This window comes from Lepeophtheirus salmonis, chromosome 6, assembly GCF_016086655.4.
Source record: "Lepeophtheirus salmonis chromosome 6, UVic_Lsal_1.4, whole genome shotgun sequence".
Taxonomy (NCBI): Eukaryota; Metazoa; Arthropoda; class Copepoda; order Siphonostomatoida; family Caligidae; genus Lepeophtheirus; species Lepeophtheirus salmonis.
The window spans coordinates 31,135,396-31,152,409 of NC_052136.2; the positions used below are offsets into that span (position 1 = coordinate 31,135,396).

Sequence of the window (17,014 nt, forward strand, 5' to 3'; positions counted from 1 at the left end):
TAATAATATATGCATATTATTGCATAGTAACATATTACATTAGTTAAAAATCAGCTGTTCCCGTACATACTCCAAAATAGGACGAAAAATAATATTCATACTTTAATGTACAAACTAGTTCAATATACTTTTTGTATATGAAGAGGAAGGGAGACCGAGTTGAGCAGTTCAACGAATATTCGTTTGTGTGATTGATCAGATACATTTCAAAGAATAATATGAGTAAGTTAATATTTTTTTACTTATAATTCTGCATTCTATGTCGTAATTATCGGGGCCCCCATAGTTTTTCCAGTATTATAGTATTTATCGGTCCTATTTTTGGTGAGTCATCCATAGTCTCTTTAATCAAGCCTCCCAATAAAAAATAGTGATTAGCTCTGTAATTATAATATTTGGTCCAATGTTCCAGGGTTTTAGGTACCAATTTATGATCTACGAAGTGTAAATAATTATGAAGTTGAAATTGAACCATGAACAAGACTCCGCCTCTTCAAATCCCAATAATTCAATTTCTTGACATATTCTGTATTTAAATATTTTTTCAAGCTATGTGCGTCTCCTAAAGTGGGTTTGTCTCTCTGTACTAAAGCTTTAAAGCAAATTAGCAAAACGAAAAATACGTCATCAATATTTATACAAGATTGTGGGCGTGGCAACAATTTCCGACCATAACTAACTACGTGAACTCCATTAATTTACCCTTCAAAATGAATTAACAATAAAATTCTGTGAATGGAAGAAAAAATACATACGGAAAATACAAAAAAATGTTAAAGTGATGTCATCTAGCTATGATATCATAAAAAGTGATATCTTACAGTTGAATAAGATAACTCCACGACCATGTATCTCCTTAAGCTAAGAAGCGCGTTCGTTACTTTGTTATAAAGCTTTACTCTGAGCGTGATGTCATCCTAATTCAAAAGTAACTACGTATCAAAATTCACTCACTTGAGGCTACATTTCAATTAGTATTATTGTAATTTGTCTCATATCTATACGTCACACATACATACATGATTGATAAGTTTTGTGGGTGTATATATATATGTAATCGTTCAAATTTCTTCTTTTAAGGTGTATATTGCATAGCATGTAAAATTTTTCTTACAAATCAAGCAATTCCTATTTTTCCTACTAAGAACGTAATTTGAACTGATTCTCATATTTCATATCCTGTGTGTATGTTTTTCATTACAATTAATTATTTTATTAATATTAAGTCTGCAAAACAAAATTCTATTCACAAGATTCGACATCCTTGATGCGTTTTTATTTTACTACTCATTATGTTAGGCCTATTTTTACGTGACTTTCATGGAGACCAAAGTCTTCTTACTATTTTATCTGTAAAATAATACTTCTTATTATTGTTTTCAGCATTAATTTTCCTTCTCATTGCTTCATTTATATATTCCTCTGCTGGGAATGAGCCAGGAATAAGTCGAAATGCTTGCCTGACGGATGAAGACTGTGGGATTCCTCTTATAAGGGTTTGCGATAAAAATGACTTTAGTATCGGGATTGATGAAACGGGGATAATCCCCAATCTGAAAGGCTTAACAGGACATTGCGTCACGAATTTTATTCCTATCTTGGGGATATTAAGTTTACTTATCACCATTCTTTTAGTCGGCTGTTTAATTTGTTGTTGTTTATCGATTTGTTTGAAGAGTAATGGATCCAATCGTCCAGCTCCGATCATTCTTCAAAATCCTCCCTATCATAAAATATGAAATTATTTCAATCAAAAATACATTTTTTGCCTTATTTTTTGTCTTGGCATTAAAAATAATCATATTATTTATGTCATGTTATTTTGTGCATTAAAAATTTAAAACAACAATAAATTATACTATAAGAATTTACTTATTTTAGAGTTTCCCTTATTTTTGTATCGACATGACATTAACATGCTCTGTGGGCTTGAAGTTACAATTTAACTTTATCTTTGAGAATGAAAAAGTATAATTATTTCGTGCTAAAAAAAATATATACATCGATATAACCATGAATTTAAAGTTTATTGGATCAATGGCTTAGTGCAGGGGTCACTAGGAAGTCAGAGGAAAAGCTGCCGGGAAAAATACGAAAAACTAAGTATAGAATTCCATGTTAATGATGGGTGAGTAGTATGCAATAAACAAAAAACATATGTATTTACTACAAAGTTAACAAAAAAGTGACGTTAGCAAAAATATAGTTACATCAGACAGAGTGTACACAGATACGAATCTTATAAACTATTCAGCAAAAAAGTTTTGTGATATTTTTGAAACAGACGTTTGGCTTTCAAGATATCATCAATGTTTGGCTTAGAATTACTGCATCAAATCAAGAGAATTACTTTCAAATGTTCATCAGACAATCACGCTCGATGTGCTGCATTCATAGCATTCACTTTTGAAGATGTTGTTCCAAACACTGATGCCATACTAGCTGAAAAGTTTTTGAGCTTCGAAAAGTCATCATCAGGTAAGCAACTGTAAAATGCAACAAGTTTTCCTTCTCTTTGCTTCTTTATAACAAGCCATTTGCTTGCAAATACGTGAGAAGAACAAAAACTTTCTCGAGAAGAAGTTTCTTAGAGTTTCTAAAACACATTTCATAGACTCATATTTCTTAGAGCGTAACTTTCCAGAAAACTTTGATTATGTTGATGGATGTTTTGTTTCATAGTAGTGTTGGGAATTGTTTATCTTTTTAGTGAACTGAATCACTTGAATTAAGTTCTATACTAAAAGTCCCCCCTTCAATAAAAATAATTTTCTACGATTTATTTTTCAGAATCATTATAACTGATATTCAAAAAATCTGTATTGAATCAATATATCAAAATTTTGAAAGATTAAACTTTAATAAAAAAATGTTTAAGCTATAAGAGATAAATGTATTCATTATATATCAAATATACATAAAAGAAAATTGTGGATCATTGATTACTCCATTGAGGTATTCAGTCAGGTTGAACTGCATTTAATCCAAATTAGTATTAAGTAATACAAGATGGCTGACTTTAGTTGGACTTAAACCTTTTCTGTGTTCAGAGATTATTTGTCTTATCTTATTGAAGATGGGACAGATGTAGGAATAATGTATGTTTTTTTTTTCATCAATACATCAAGTCTAGAATAAATAAGCAGTCTATCTTGCCACCAGACTAAGGGGTCTAAAATTCTTGATAATAAAGATTCGGCAACAAAGTAAGAACTTCTAAAATTGCATGTGAAGAGCAATTATAATATTTTAAAGTCTAACTATAACTAATATGAAATTGGACCTCTTCACTTAACATGAGTTTGAAGGGATAAACCAAGCTCTTACACAGACTCAGTATCAAGGATCCCTTGTAATATCCAGAGATATTCAAAAAGCTATTATAAAAGAAGGCCTGGAATTTTTGCAGTTGTTACCTTACTCAGAGAGAGTGCTCCCTGCCTTAATATATTCTTTTTATTTACCAAAGCTTTCATAATTATTTTTTTACTCCTTTTTCTTATGATGGCCTCGCGATCACAAAGTAAATTAGTGTTGTCAAAGATTATTGAATAGCTTTTGGAAAAGGATATCGTACCTTAGTCGAGACTGCAGGTAGATCCAGACATTACATATTTTTCGGGGGACTCGACGCATTAGGAATTGTACTCGGAACCAGAGAACCCAGGAGCAGGAGGACTCGGACATGATCTGAACGCTGAATAGGTGGATTCAAATACAGCTCTGATAATGGGATCTTTACTCTTTTCTTTAGGTATATTTAGAATGAGTAATTAAATTTTTCTATGGAGTATGAAGAGGATCTAGATGAAGATGCTAAATAATTCATGGGAATTATGAATATAGGTAGATACGAGTATAATATTAAATATATATATCATAATATTTGGTTTCTTATATTGATTTTACTATGTAGGTTTTATTGATGATAACCTCGACGAAAATTGTAGTGGTCTCATTCATCAGTAAACATTTAAGTTAAATATTTTTCTTGCCTTAGACGAGACTTTATTTTCCCATGTACCCGGAGCATCATAACTTGGGCTCAGAACCAGAAAGATCCGAAGCATGATGACTCATACTATACCTGAACACTGAAAAGATGAACTCAAATACAGCTCTGAATATTGGATCTATAATGAAGGTAAAAAATAACTAATGAGAATTATGAATATAGGTAGATAGTATAATATTATATCTTAATATTGGGTTTCATATATTGATTGCACTATCTAAATTTTATTGATAATAACCTTGACGAAAATGTGTGGTGGCCTCATTCATCAGTACACATTTAAGTTGTGCGTACAAATTTCACCATAAAATAAGTTTCATATGCCATGAATGTATAACGTTATCGTTGTTGGTGTATTGATAACTTTGGAAATTTTCATCACAATTATACATTTAAGCAGTTTGTGTTGTCTGTTTTTTTTTGTCTTGATGATGACAAAGGAATTTTTCTTTGACGTTCCACATAACATTGAATGAGATTCATGGAAATGAATTTTGTAATTAAGGGGCTAATATGATTTCAATATTTAGAGGACATGGTAATTATATATATTAATATCAAAGATCTATATTGACAACTCCTCTCATGGCTTTATTAACAGCAATGCCATTTTAGGAGACAAATGATCCAGGACTGGATCATTTTTTTTCAAGTTTGAATATTTGATAAGTCATTCAACCTTCATAAAACTGTGTATAATAATTCAATAATATTGTAACCATTCTTTGCTATACGACAATGGCTGGGAAGTCGTGGTTATAGTAGGAAAGATTAGGAAATGAGTAAAAATGTAGCAATTATTTTTGACACGAAAACTAAAATTTGAAAAAACAGATTTACTAAATACTTGAAACAAAGTTTGAACAGTTTGAAACAATTCTAAATATCATTGAAAATGAAAAGATTATTTTCAAAGAAAAATAACTTTTATAGCTTAACAGTTGAACAATATATCAAAACCAAAACAGAGGAGAAGGTACTTATTAAAGTTTTTAGTAACATATATGGTATGGGAAAAATGTAGTCGTTATCTATATAGAAGAATTGTACATGATAGCTCTTTTTGTATGCCAAGCTTGTAATACTTGATAAAATTGGCTGGAATTTTAAATTCAAATACAGGGATATCCTCTTCTACAAGCACATATCTCATTTCCTGGTCATAGTCGCTTGCTTCAGAACATTGAAAAGTAACAATATTTCTTGAAGACTTTATTGGTAGAAATAAATTTAAATTTAGAAATTTAATCAATGAAGCCAACAGAACATACATATGGCAAGAGAAAGATAATTATCGCGTGGTCCACTTTTTAAATTTAATTAATATTCTTAAATTTGTTATCAGTTATATTTCAATATCAATGAAGTATTAGTTTTAAGACACTTGAGTTTAATTAAATCATTAGATAACAATGCATACTAAGAAAGTTTTGAACTGCATTTTATCCTAAAAATTGTTTGCTTCAAGCAATTCTTATGCATAGTCGGTTTTTATGTCTCCTTATCACTTAAAAAGCTCACTATATATTAAGAGTGCAATGGAACTGAAAGAATGTTTACAATTAATTATTCATTATCACTATATGTAGTTATGTGCCGCCGTGATTTGTTCTTTAATGCTGGGAGTGACGAAGTTACACGATCTTTTGTTAGATTCAATTCCACACATTCGCCAAGGAGCCTCTATATAGTATCTTTTAATAGATGAAGAAGGCTTATGATAATTGATGGCCAACAAATCACAGTCATACAGCTTAGTAATTAAGATGCATATGGATTGAGTACATTGGGTCTTGGATTGAATGATAGAATTAATGACGACAAGGCTAAAGAGTTAACACAGACTATCCCTTTCATTTCATTTTCAAAATAGATTTGTGTCAAAACACACAAATTCCTTCGTTTCTTGCTGTAGAGCGCTATGGAAAAGATATCCTCTTGAGAAAGTGAGACTTAGCTTCATATGCTTCACTACGACGTGGAAGACCATCCATGGGTTTGAATGACTTAAATTAAATGAAAACATTGTCAAATTGTAGAATCAAGAATGTAGATTGTTGAGACAGTCTTGGAGAAGACTTGGGACTAAAATTCTTTGAAATAAAGGATCATTAATGTAGTTCTTAGATGAGAGACCTACCCAGGACACGAATGTCCTTCACTTTAATAACGGAATTAAGGATTCCTATTGTCTCGGAACCCGTAGTAGATGATGAGGATGGATGATTGAATAGAAGTAGACATAGATAGCTGACACGAACTATGGTAGAGACAATGAGGAAAGTCAAATTCTGTAATAAGTACCCCTTTTTATATGTCCCTGACTAAGACTAGAGTTTAGGACCGACTTCGAAGTAATTCCAGGAATGGTTTTTACTAAATAAGGAGTAGAATTTATGTTTACTTCATTTCCAACCCTCTCATGGCTGCTCACAGCTAATCTAATAAAACGTCATTACAGTTGAGTTGCTCTTTTCCAAAACATTCTTCAAATTGTGAGGGTGACCAGACTAATTTTTGGTTTTTATTAATTAAGCATACCGGTGGATAGTATTTTGGAACATCTTTGGTAATATCCGATAATACAATCCGGTTCACTAGATAACTTGATGCAAAAGTTCACCTATCCGTTCAACATTCCTTAAATGACTTATTTTTTTCTGGGCCACAATGCATATCTATTTCAATAAATAGTTCATAATTTAACATAAATATGATAACAAAAATAAAAAACGTAAACATCCAACTAAATCAATACAAGATGTAATTAATTGCAGTGATTGGGTTCTTGCACTTAGGAATAATTCTTCACTTCTTCACCTATTGAGTTACTTCTTTATTATATTATATAAAGATAATATAAACGAAATGACTTTGCATAAAATGTAACGCAACTTAATATACATAAATAAACACGCAACTGCTCATGCCCTCCTAAGATTATAAGAGAATATAGATAAGGTTTTAAATGACATTAATTATTTTTCAAAAAACATGTATATACATAATTTAGAAATCAATATTAAATTTAACAGTTTTCTTTCTATTCCGGTCACTCCTCCTCAATATTCTATGTTCCATGTTTTCTTCTCCAGATTTGAGATTCTCAGACAATATCCCTGATTTGTTAAGCCTTAGGAACTTCCTATTTCGAATCAATTCATGATTGTTCTTAATCAATATATATGATCTCCTATGATCTCGGATGTCTTTGATCACGGCTTCATTGTCCCAAGTTTTGGAAATAGGATTTTCTACTAATACATTGTTCCCAATCTTGAACTCTGGTGGATCACCGTTTGAATTTTCGGTAGTTATTGTTTTCTTTCGTTTCTCATAAACATAATTTGAATCGATTTTTTTCATAAGCATTAGGTAGTGTTGGCAAATAACCACGTTGTCTTCTGCTGAACATCATTTGTGCCGGACTAAATCCATCTGTCGTGGGTGTATTTCCCCAGGCAAATAATCCTGCTTCTATATTGATCTTATCTGTTTTCTTGATGATTGAATTAACTGACTTGACTGCTTGCTCTGCTAAACCATTACTTTGAGGATTATGCAGTGAACTTATCTCATGGATAATAATATATTTTTCACAGAATTTATCAAATTCATTTCTATACTGTGGTCCTCCATCAGTACGAATATATTTTGAGAATCCAAACCAATGAAACCATGACAATAGAATTTTTGTAATAGTATCTGTAGACAACGAATTTAATTTGGCTACAAAAGGAATACCACTGAATATATCAACCATTAGAGGCTAGTGAACACCCCTATACTCAAAGAGTCGGAAGCCACATGTGACATTGCATTTTTGGCCTCTGAATTAATGATTGGTTCATCTGGCTTACTTAGTAGAAACTCCGCCAGCGTCCGCTATCTCATGAGATTTATCTGGAACCCATTCCAATTCGAAGTTGTAATCAGTTAATTTCTCTCTGAAACGTTGTAGGCGTTTATTTGGGACATCCATAATTGCTTTTTTGAACAAACCAACAAGTGGACGATGATCACTAAGAATAAGAAATTTAGGTGAACCTTATAAGTAATACTTACAACGAGCAACTGCCCATTGCACCGCCAAACACTCAAGTTCCACTGTAGAATATCTGGATTCCGTTGAAGTTAAGCTTCTTGATCCACATTGAATTAGTTTTAAGGAGTTGTTGTTATCTCGTTGGACTAGAATAAATCCTATTCATTTCAAACGTGAAGCATCTATTAACAATTGAGTAGACAACTCGGATTAAAATAACTGGCAATTAGCCTTGAACTAAGCAAGGCTTTTTTTACTGGTTCAAAAGACTCTGTGTGGTCTTCTAGCCATAAAAATTTACTATCTTTCTTCAGCAATGATCTTAAATTAGTAGTCATGTGGGCCAAATCCGACACGAAGTGTCCGAATTGATATATTTTAGTGGTATTGGAAATTTACGTATAGACTCGAGCTTGTCATCATTTGGTTTTACACCTTCACCACAAACGGAATAACCAGCAAAGTTAACACATGGTCCATAAACAAATTTTTATATAGAAATCTTTACATTTTTCTTTCTACATTCTATTAAAGTTTGACGTGCCCTTTGAAATAGAGTTTCTTCATCAGGTGCTTGAATAAAGATATCGTCAACTATCTTCTTAGCATCACATACCTTTTCAATTATAGGATCAAAACGAGAACACCATTCATCCGAACTGGCATTTAAGCCTATAGGTGCGGGAGTAAATTGCCCTCCTCCTCTAAGGGGATTTGGAAATAGCCATGAACACAATCCAGTTTAGGAAAAATTTTCGAATCAGGCTTGATACTCCGCATTATATCTTCAGTTGTTGGAAATGAATGTATTGAACGTTTGACATATTTGTTAAGACGTGTGTAATCTACTACTAATCGGAATCCCTTGCCTCCTTCGTTGTTGACAAAAAATGTAGGACTTATCCATTTGGTCGGGTTAGAAAATCGTTCAATAATATCATCTTTAATTAATTTATCGATAAGTGCCTTTGCTTTATCTTGTTGATTTATGTTTATTGGACGTACCGTCAAAGTTTTGTGCGCTTTTATATGTTGAGAGTGATCCCACTCATTTTTCATGGGTGGTCCAGACATTGGTTTATCGTCTAGAGAGTGACTGAATATATCTTTAAATTCTTCCATGATTTATCTATCCCTTTATTTAAGTATTGAACTTTGTTCACTAAAACATTTGGAAACACTTCCGTGATGACTGATAATCTTTTCAAGTCATCTATACCTATGAGAAACTTTCTTTTCATAGACGATGTAATTATAACATCAACCATAATACTTTTCCCACTTGAATGTGTAACTTCAAGTTGAGCAATACCCTCACATTTCATAGGATAATTACTTGCATTGAACTACCGTTCATTTGTGGCAGTGTAAGGAAATCCATTTTCTCTTATATAATCATAGTAAATTTCAATTTCAACTTTCAATTCCATCCTCTTCAAAGACATCGATCTTTTGATCTGATTAATATAAATCTTTGATGATGAATAACGTTCTGGACTGTTCACTCTTGAGGTATATCGACTATTGGATTTCGTATTGAATTTTGAATTTGGATTTGTTTTATTAAGACAAAAGGAAGACAAATGTCCTGGTTTTCCACATTAGAAACATGTAATTGATTATCTACGAGGGCAATCTTTGATATGACTAGTACTTCCACATCGCTTACATACCTTTCTTACATTTTTATCCTATCTGAAGAAGTTACTTTTCATCTTATTTGATGTATGAGATATAGGATTCTTTGACATTTGTGCGCTTGACTTCTTTTCTGGTGGGATTTTCTAAACTTCCCAATTTTTTTTTATTTCATTGTCTGTAGTTCCATAAACGAAACAAAAAAACATGGAGATCATCAACATTAATCTAAGTTAGACTAGCCTATTCTCCTTTTTGTTCCAAGTTTGCAACAAAATCGGCCCATGATTGTCCAGATCCTTGGGAATATTGAAAAAAATCTAATCTTCTTTGGAATGGAGGGTACAGATGAAGAAATTCATCCTCTAAAGCAGTTACACATCCATCTTCAACCTCAGAAAAAACAGGAGTAGTTGTATATTAGGACTTATTCTCGCTCTCAGACTAGCATCAATTCTCTTGTAGGAGTGAGTATGTTGAACATGCAGGGGAAATTTATCAATTGAATTTTGAGCATAGTAACTCTTGAAACTTTTGACCCATTCAGCTAATTCATGAGGATTATGATTCTTTGTTAAATTAAAAGGTAGTGAAGAGTTGTCAATATGGATAATGCTACTAGTAGGTTTGGGTGGTTTATTTAAAGTTGGTTCAGCTGGCTGATCATTCATGACTTAGTATCTAAAAGCTTCTCCTGCGGCTCTTGATATTTTGTATTATATTCCTCCAATTGGGTATTGTATTCATATGTTTGATCTGGATCTTTGTCCATCAATCCAGATAATGATCCTCCAATGATTTTAGGCTTTTTGAAGACGAATCCTTCCTTCATCCAGGAATAATTTACCTTCAGATGGTTTCTGTGCTAATAGGGACTTACACAAACTGTTCATGCTATTAACAGCTCTGGTTACTTGCGCCTTCTTACTAGGTGATTGCTTCCTTAAGTCATCACCTCGTCCAACCATTTTCACTTATCAATTTTTATAACTTAAAATCCACTTAATATTTTTTATTAAAGTTTTTAAAGATTCTTAGCTGTAATTATCAGTAATTACCGACTGCATCATGATATTTAATTAATTGCAGTGATTAGGTTCTTGCACTTAGGAATAATTCTTCACTTCTTCACCTATTGAGTTACTTCTTTATTATATTATATACAAGATAATATATACGAAATGACTTTACATAAAATGTAACGCAGCTTAATATACATAAATGAACACGCAACTCCTCAACTATCGATAATACACCGGATATATACGTAGTTGAAGTCTTTGCGTATAAAAGTGGTTAGGCCTTGGAGATGACGCGTTAATCATATTTTCTTCTTTTCCAATTTAAAATGTTATGTTGTAGTCTCTTTTTGGACGATAAAAGTTAAAATTTTTGTTGGACTGTCGAAAAGAAAATGGTCGCTTGTTTCATCCTCCATCTGGCAAAAAAAAACACATATACGTTGATTGCCAGTGAAATACTTTGCTCTCAGTTCGAGTGTGCTAGAGAGTATACGAGAAGTGGCTAAACTAGCCACTTCTCCGCTGAACATAGAAAATAATTATCAATAATACCAATGCACTTCCTGATAAGGTAGTCTATTTTTCTTCTTGTTAAACAATTGCTAAAAGGCTCCTACGTGGGAGTAAGATTTAATTTTCTAATAGTAAATGGGGTTAAAAAAGATAACCGAGGGCATAACGGTACTGCCGGTACTAGAACTGATACAAAGTTCTCAAAAGCGAATTTGTACCGTTCGAACGCCATTTTATTTATTAGTTCGTGCGAACAAGCTGTTTCCGCTCCATAGTCGACTCCCCTGGTTCGAACCTTCGAGACTTTTTTAGGTCCAGAGTTGGGCTCATCCGAGTAACTTATCTCGAAAAAGTTAGATAGATGACTGTTCCAAAATTGATCCTCTCTCCAGAGGTTCCCAATCTAGTAGGCGTTGAGGGATTTCCACAAGTCATGAAGAAATATGAAAGAAAGGCCGCCATATTTTAGAGAGTTATGGATCCTACTTGGGGATATATATTTTCTTTTGTTTAGCACAAACAAGACTTTTCGTCCATGGAAACCTGTGCTGCTACGTTTTTTTTTCATATGGTGTTACCCGAAATAAATTTATTACCTTTAAGACTATATAGGTATTCCAAGCTCGAACTCTGTCCAGGTAGTGATCTTAAAAGATGAAAAAAAGTACAAGTCCACCCAATCTTAGAACTACTTTCGTGTAGGTTTTGTTCTATGCAATCCAGGATCCTAACAATTTTAAGCTCATTGCAGTGTGGAAGATTGACCAAAATCTTTCGACGTTCAAAAAATTTATAGAAAAATACATGGGTAAACCTATCCCTTCTCAAGGAACCATCATTAAATTAATGGAGAATGTTGGTACTGATGTCATTTATAGAAATACATATAAAATTGTTTTGAGTCATCCACATCAAATTACGATCAAGTTATCAGTAAAAAGTATAAAATATTTACTAATTTCGAAATGGAACTCTGAATTTTGTACTATCTAACAGTAAATATTTTTTTTTTTAAATCTAACCCTAAAATACGATGCTATTATAGCTAAATATATCAAGAATTATGATACACAACACATTCAATGGCAAAAAAAACTGCTTAAATGGTCACAACAACGGGGGTAGTAGCTTTGGATGGTTCGCAACTAGTTTGTCTGAGACTAGTTTCTTCACTTAATGACTTGGGTATGATAATTAGGTTTTCCAATATTACATAGTCAATAAATATTACTTTTTTTTATCACTTAAGGCTTAGCTATGGTTGATAGGCTCCAAGAAATGGTGTTCAGATAACTCATAAAAGGCAAAAACAACTGCTTAAATGGTCACAACAACGGGGGTAGTTACATTGGGTGTAGCATTATAATTAGCAATTGTGTATATCCTTCATGATAATAGTATGTTGTTATATAAGCATAAATAACGGGGAAAATATCTTTTTTGATGCTCTTAATACGGAGTAATATCGCCGGGCATTACTAGATAATTAGCTTTTGCGCTAAATCTTTAAGATGGATTTATTTCTAACATTTTTTTTATTATTATATTTATTGTCTAATTTTATGATTTTGACATTTACTTTATTATTAATAATTAGTTAGATCTCATCAGTAGAGATATATCTATCCTGTGCACAATTGTATATAGCAACTTCCACATGAAGAAGAGGGGTGATTATCTTTTTAATTAAACTCCACGTCTCGCTTGTGTTTTGCAACCTAAAGTTATGACATATTTAACTGGATTCTGTTGTCAGAACAAGAAAATATTATTTGGATCAATCTATTATTTCAATATTCTGTATATATAATTTATTGTTATTAGTTATATGATTCCAATTGTTTAATTTTGTATATTGAACATAAATGTATGATGGTATATTTTTTAGTATGTAGATTATATTTAATTAAAGCCTTCTTCTTTAAACTTGGAACTTCAAATATATTTCGAAATACTCTACTTTGTCGTTTCATTAGCTATTATTCTGAGAATAAGGTTCATAATGAATTACAATTTCATGGAGTGTGATTTTTTCAAATCTACTGTAACGGATAAAAAATGTCTTAGTCAATTATACGTAGTATATCTTCATTAAACATTTTGCTAATAAATACTTTCGTTATACCCTCAAAAATCATAATAAAGCAGGCAGATGATAATCACATCAGTATTTTAAACAATGATACCATTTATATTTTCCCCCCCCTTCTCCTTGCACGCGTTTTTCTCTACAATATTATCAACTTTACTGATTAGTGATTCCTTTATCACTCATGCAACTGAGTCGGCTTAGTACGTCCACTAAAAAGATTCTTTCAAAAAAACGAATTGTTCGCGAACGACACAGCACTATTTCATAGTGACGGCCAAGATTGTACTCTTTCAAAACTGCAAAACTTTCGCTGCATATTAATCAACCAGCTTTTTGGTCTGTTATTTCGACAAAAAAGTATTTTACTTCCCACTCTTAATTGAAAACGCAGCACTCGGCGACACTTTTTTTTCTTTCAGAAGCCACAAGGAAGAGTGAAGAAAACAAGATATGAAAATCACCAGGAAAGATACGTAATTGTGGGATAACCAACTAGAGATGGAGGAAATGAAGGTTGACCATATATTACGCGAAACATACAGTATACCATTAGTAAATTAAAGGCAATCATCAATCAGGATCTCCTTGTATTCTACGCATAATACTCAATTTCAAATTAAATCACAAAGTTTCGTGTTCCAAATGTTTTATCAAGTAAATTCGAAACACGTCGGTGGGCTGGATGAACTGACGTTGTGCACCATAGTTTGTTTACCCCTGGTCTAGTGGACTCAACTTTCATTTGATGAAGAGGATAGTGGATGATCAAAACACTTTGTGTTGATGAAGTGTACCGGATGAACGTTAAATCGTATTTTCAAGTACAAAGTTGACTTGCCTGATGAACCATTCATTTGTATCCCTCTTAACAGACTGCATGTGTGTATTAACTATAATTTGTAATCATAATTAATCTCAATTCTTAAATACATAGTTATTTAGTTTAAACATGCCATGAATATAAACTTAGTCGCTTGGACAAATTAGTTTAAGAATTTTTTATCATTAAAGATTATACAGCATTATTGCGGCTACAAGTTCATAATAGAGGTTGTAGTATATTGTACTTCCATAAATATTTACCATGTTGTGTTCAAGTTCTCAATTATGATGGCTCGTGATTATGATTTCAGGCTTTCCTAAGAAGATAAATTTAAGCTCCATTTTAATTTACCATTATACGTTCATATTTCTGTTAATTTTTGAGAAATATGGAGTGTTATTTCACTCCATTATTTGATTATTACATCTTTGTGAGTAAAATGAAAATGTTTTAAGGATTTATTGAGATGGAGAGTCGGTTTGTTACTAACATGAAATCCCTAGAGTCCTTTATATACCATGTATATAAGTTATATCTTGAGTGAAACAAGGCCGAGTAACTGAACCTAATGTAGGGGGAAGTGTACGTCATGTTACATTGAATACCTCTTCCAGATGAAAAATATTTTTAAAATGATATACAAATGTTTCTGAATAAAAATACTTCCTTTAATAAGTGTTTAGACCAGGGGATACTCATACATTTTCATATTAGGCAATTACAAAAAAGTTAGTACATTTAAAAAAAATTATATCTAATTAAAAAGGTGAGGAGTTTATTTTCCGTTGCGAAGTTATATAATTAATTTTACATATAAATTTAATAGTTTTTTGTCTACAATTAGAACAATTTTGTCTTTGTGATATGTGATACTACCTGTGACAGCTAACTTGAGAGTGAATTCTTTGCACAACTTGAGCACTAACAGTTCTCTAGGAGTAAACACTAAAAAAATTGAAGCTGCAAAGATTTACAGTTTCCAATATTGATTATAAACAATTTTATTTACGCGTCCCAGATCTTTATCAAATTTATTTTTCATTCATATAAATACTTATTAAAAAATTAAACGATTAAAAACGTATTTTTTGGGGCCAACTCGTGGTATGGGTAGTTATTGACTTTCCTATGGTGCCAAATTGGTCAAGAATGCCCTAGTATTCTTAATTTATATCAGCAAGCCATCCGCTCATTTTAATACTAGTCATTTTAACAACTATTAAATAATAATGCAAATATTTAATTTTGGGCTAACAATGTTACTTATTTGTTTACGATTTGCCAGTACTTGGATTTCCAAATATGCCATAAAGGTAGGTAATACTAATCATTAATCAATTAATAATTAACATTATAAAAAGATAAACATAACACTTTTAATAAATGAAATATTTAGTTCTTCGGGCTTTATCTTATTTTTTGATTGAAACTTGTACAATTTCCTGGTCATTCCATTTCAAATCAAGCAGAGCATGTAACCTAACCCTAATATGTGCCAAATTTCAGTACATAATTCTTAGTTGTTAATGAGATATACATGGAAACTTATCTTAGTCCCTTTTTGGATAAAAATTTTAATCGTCGCTATAATGTTTTATTACGTGGCGCTATTTTCTTGTATATTTTTAGTTGCAAAAGAGCTTACCTCTTGAAATTTGGCACTTGACTATTTTGAAGTGTGTGGATTCTAAAAATAAAGTAAAAAATAAAATATTTGAATGTCTTATCACCTCTAATTGGATTTTTTAAAAATCTGAAGTACACTGGCAATACTTCAAAAATTTAAAAAAAAATCTTATGAAAATGAAACTTCTTACAACACTTAATAAAAAATTCATTTTTTGATGGCGCATACACTCAAACATAATTATGTCAATTTGCTGCATGTACTTATGACAATAGGGTATGGATTGGTTTGGTTACTGATGAAGACGGCGAAAACAAAGACGGTAAATATCAAGCTTTTCTTTACATATATAGGTCTTTCATGTCAAAATATGGTACAGAATCGTAGTTATACTCAACAGATTTGATTTTTAAAAAAGGCTTTAAAGGCCAAACCGATATTTTTTGAAAGTTTTAATGGTCATATTCGGATTTTACGGCTTAAATAATAATTTTAAGTGTGGGTTTCAGCCTAAGGGCGCTCCAAGACCTTCATTTTTTTGCACAGTGTAATTAATAACAACAACAGTTTCAGAATCCCAATTCCAAAAAAATGGGGAAGCCTTATAAGCGTTCCTTTCAATCCATTTTTTAGCTTACAAGGTTATTCTTCAACTGTTTTTAGGTTCTGTTCAGCTTTCAATTGGGTTGATTTAATGAATGTAAATACATATTTAATCACTACAGAAAGAGCTCTAAAAATATGTGTTCGCCCTTAATTCATCTCACGGTCTATGCATGATCCTCTTTCGTGGTTGTAGGACACATTTCACAAATTTGCTTAGAAATATTATTATAATACCAGTACACACTAAATAATCCTCTTAGATCGGCATTAGGTAAAACATCATATATGTACCTAGATATTCAAATCAAATTACAGTAAAATAATCTAAAAATACTCAATAATGAGTTTTTAAAACCTTATTATTTGTATTAAATAAAAGAAGGGGAATTTTTTGCAGGGACATTTTCGTAACACCCCTATATTAATGACGTCCACAGGAGGGTTTGGGAGGGGAGTCCACAAAATTTGACAAGATCACAGATGTTGCTAGATTAAACGGACGTCATGCTTTAGATATTCATCATCTTTAGCTTCTATATCTAATTCCAATTGTATTTGATGCGCTGATTCTTCTTATCAATTATAATTTTGTGAGTATTCCCTCCCCATTCTTAGAGTTTCAACAAACCTTTG

The 17,014-nt window shown here is 31.8% G+C and overlaps 1 long non-coding RNA gene across 4 annotated transcripts; it reads left to right on the top strand.

Annotated features, from left to right (window-relative positions):
- The first annotated feature begins 63 nt into the window (after positions 1-63).
- LOC121119883 (uncharacterized) lies at positions 64-12,972 on the top strand. 4 transcript variants are annotated; one of them, XR_011780570.1, is made up of 7 exons: positions 65-222; positions 1,384-2,478; positions 3,525-3,705; positions 3,755-3,846; positions 3,917-4,144; positions 12,279-12,418; positions 12,483-12,497. It is a non-coding gene; the product is annotated as an uncharacterized lncRNA (long non-coding RNA). The 4 variants fall into 4 exon arrangements; XR_005864873.2 differs by having other exon boundaries at positions 64-222; positions 1,384-3,705; positions 12,483-12,925; XR_011780571.1 differs by having other exon boundaries at positions 83-222; positions 1,384-3,705; positions 7,111-12,418; positions 12,483-12,972.
- The last annotated feature ends 4,042 nt before the right edge of the window (positions 12,973-17,014 follow it).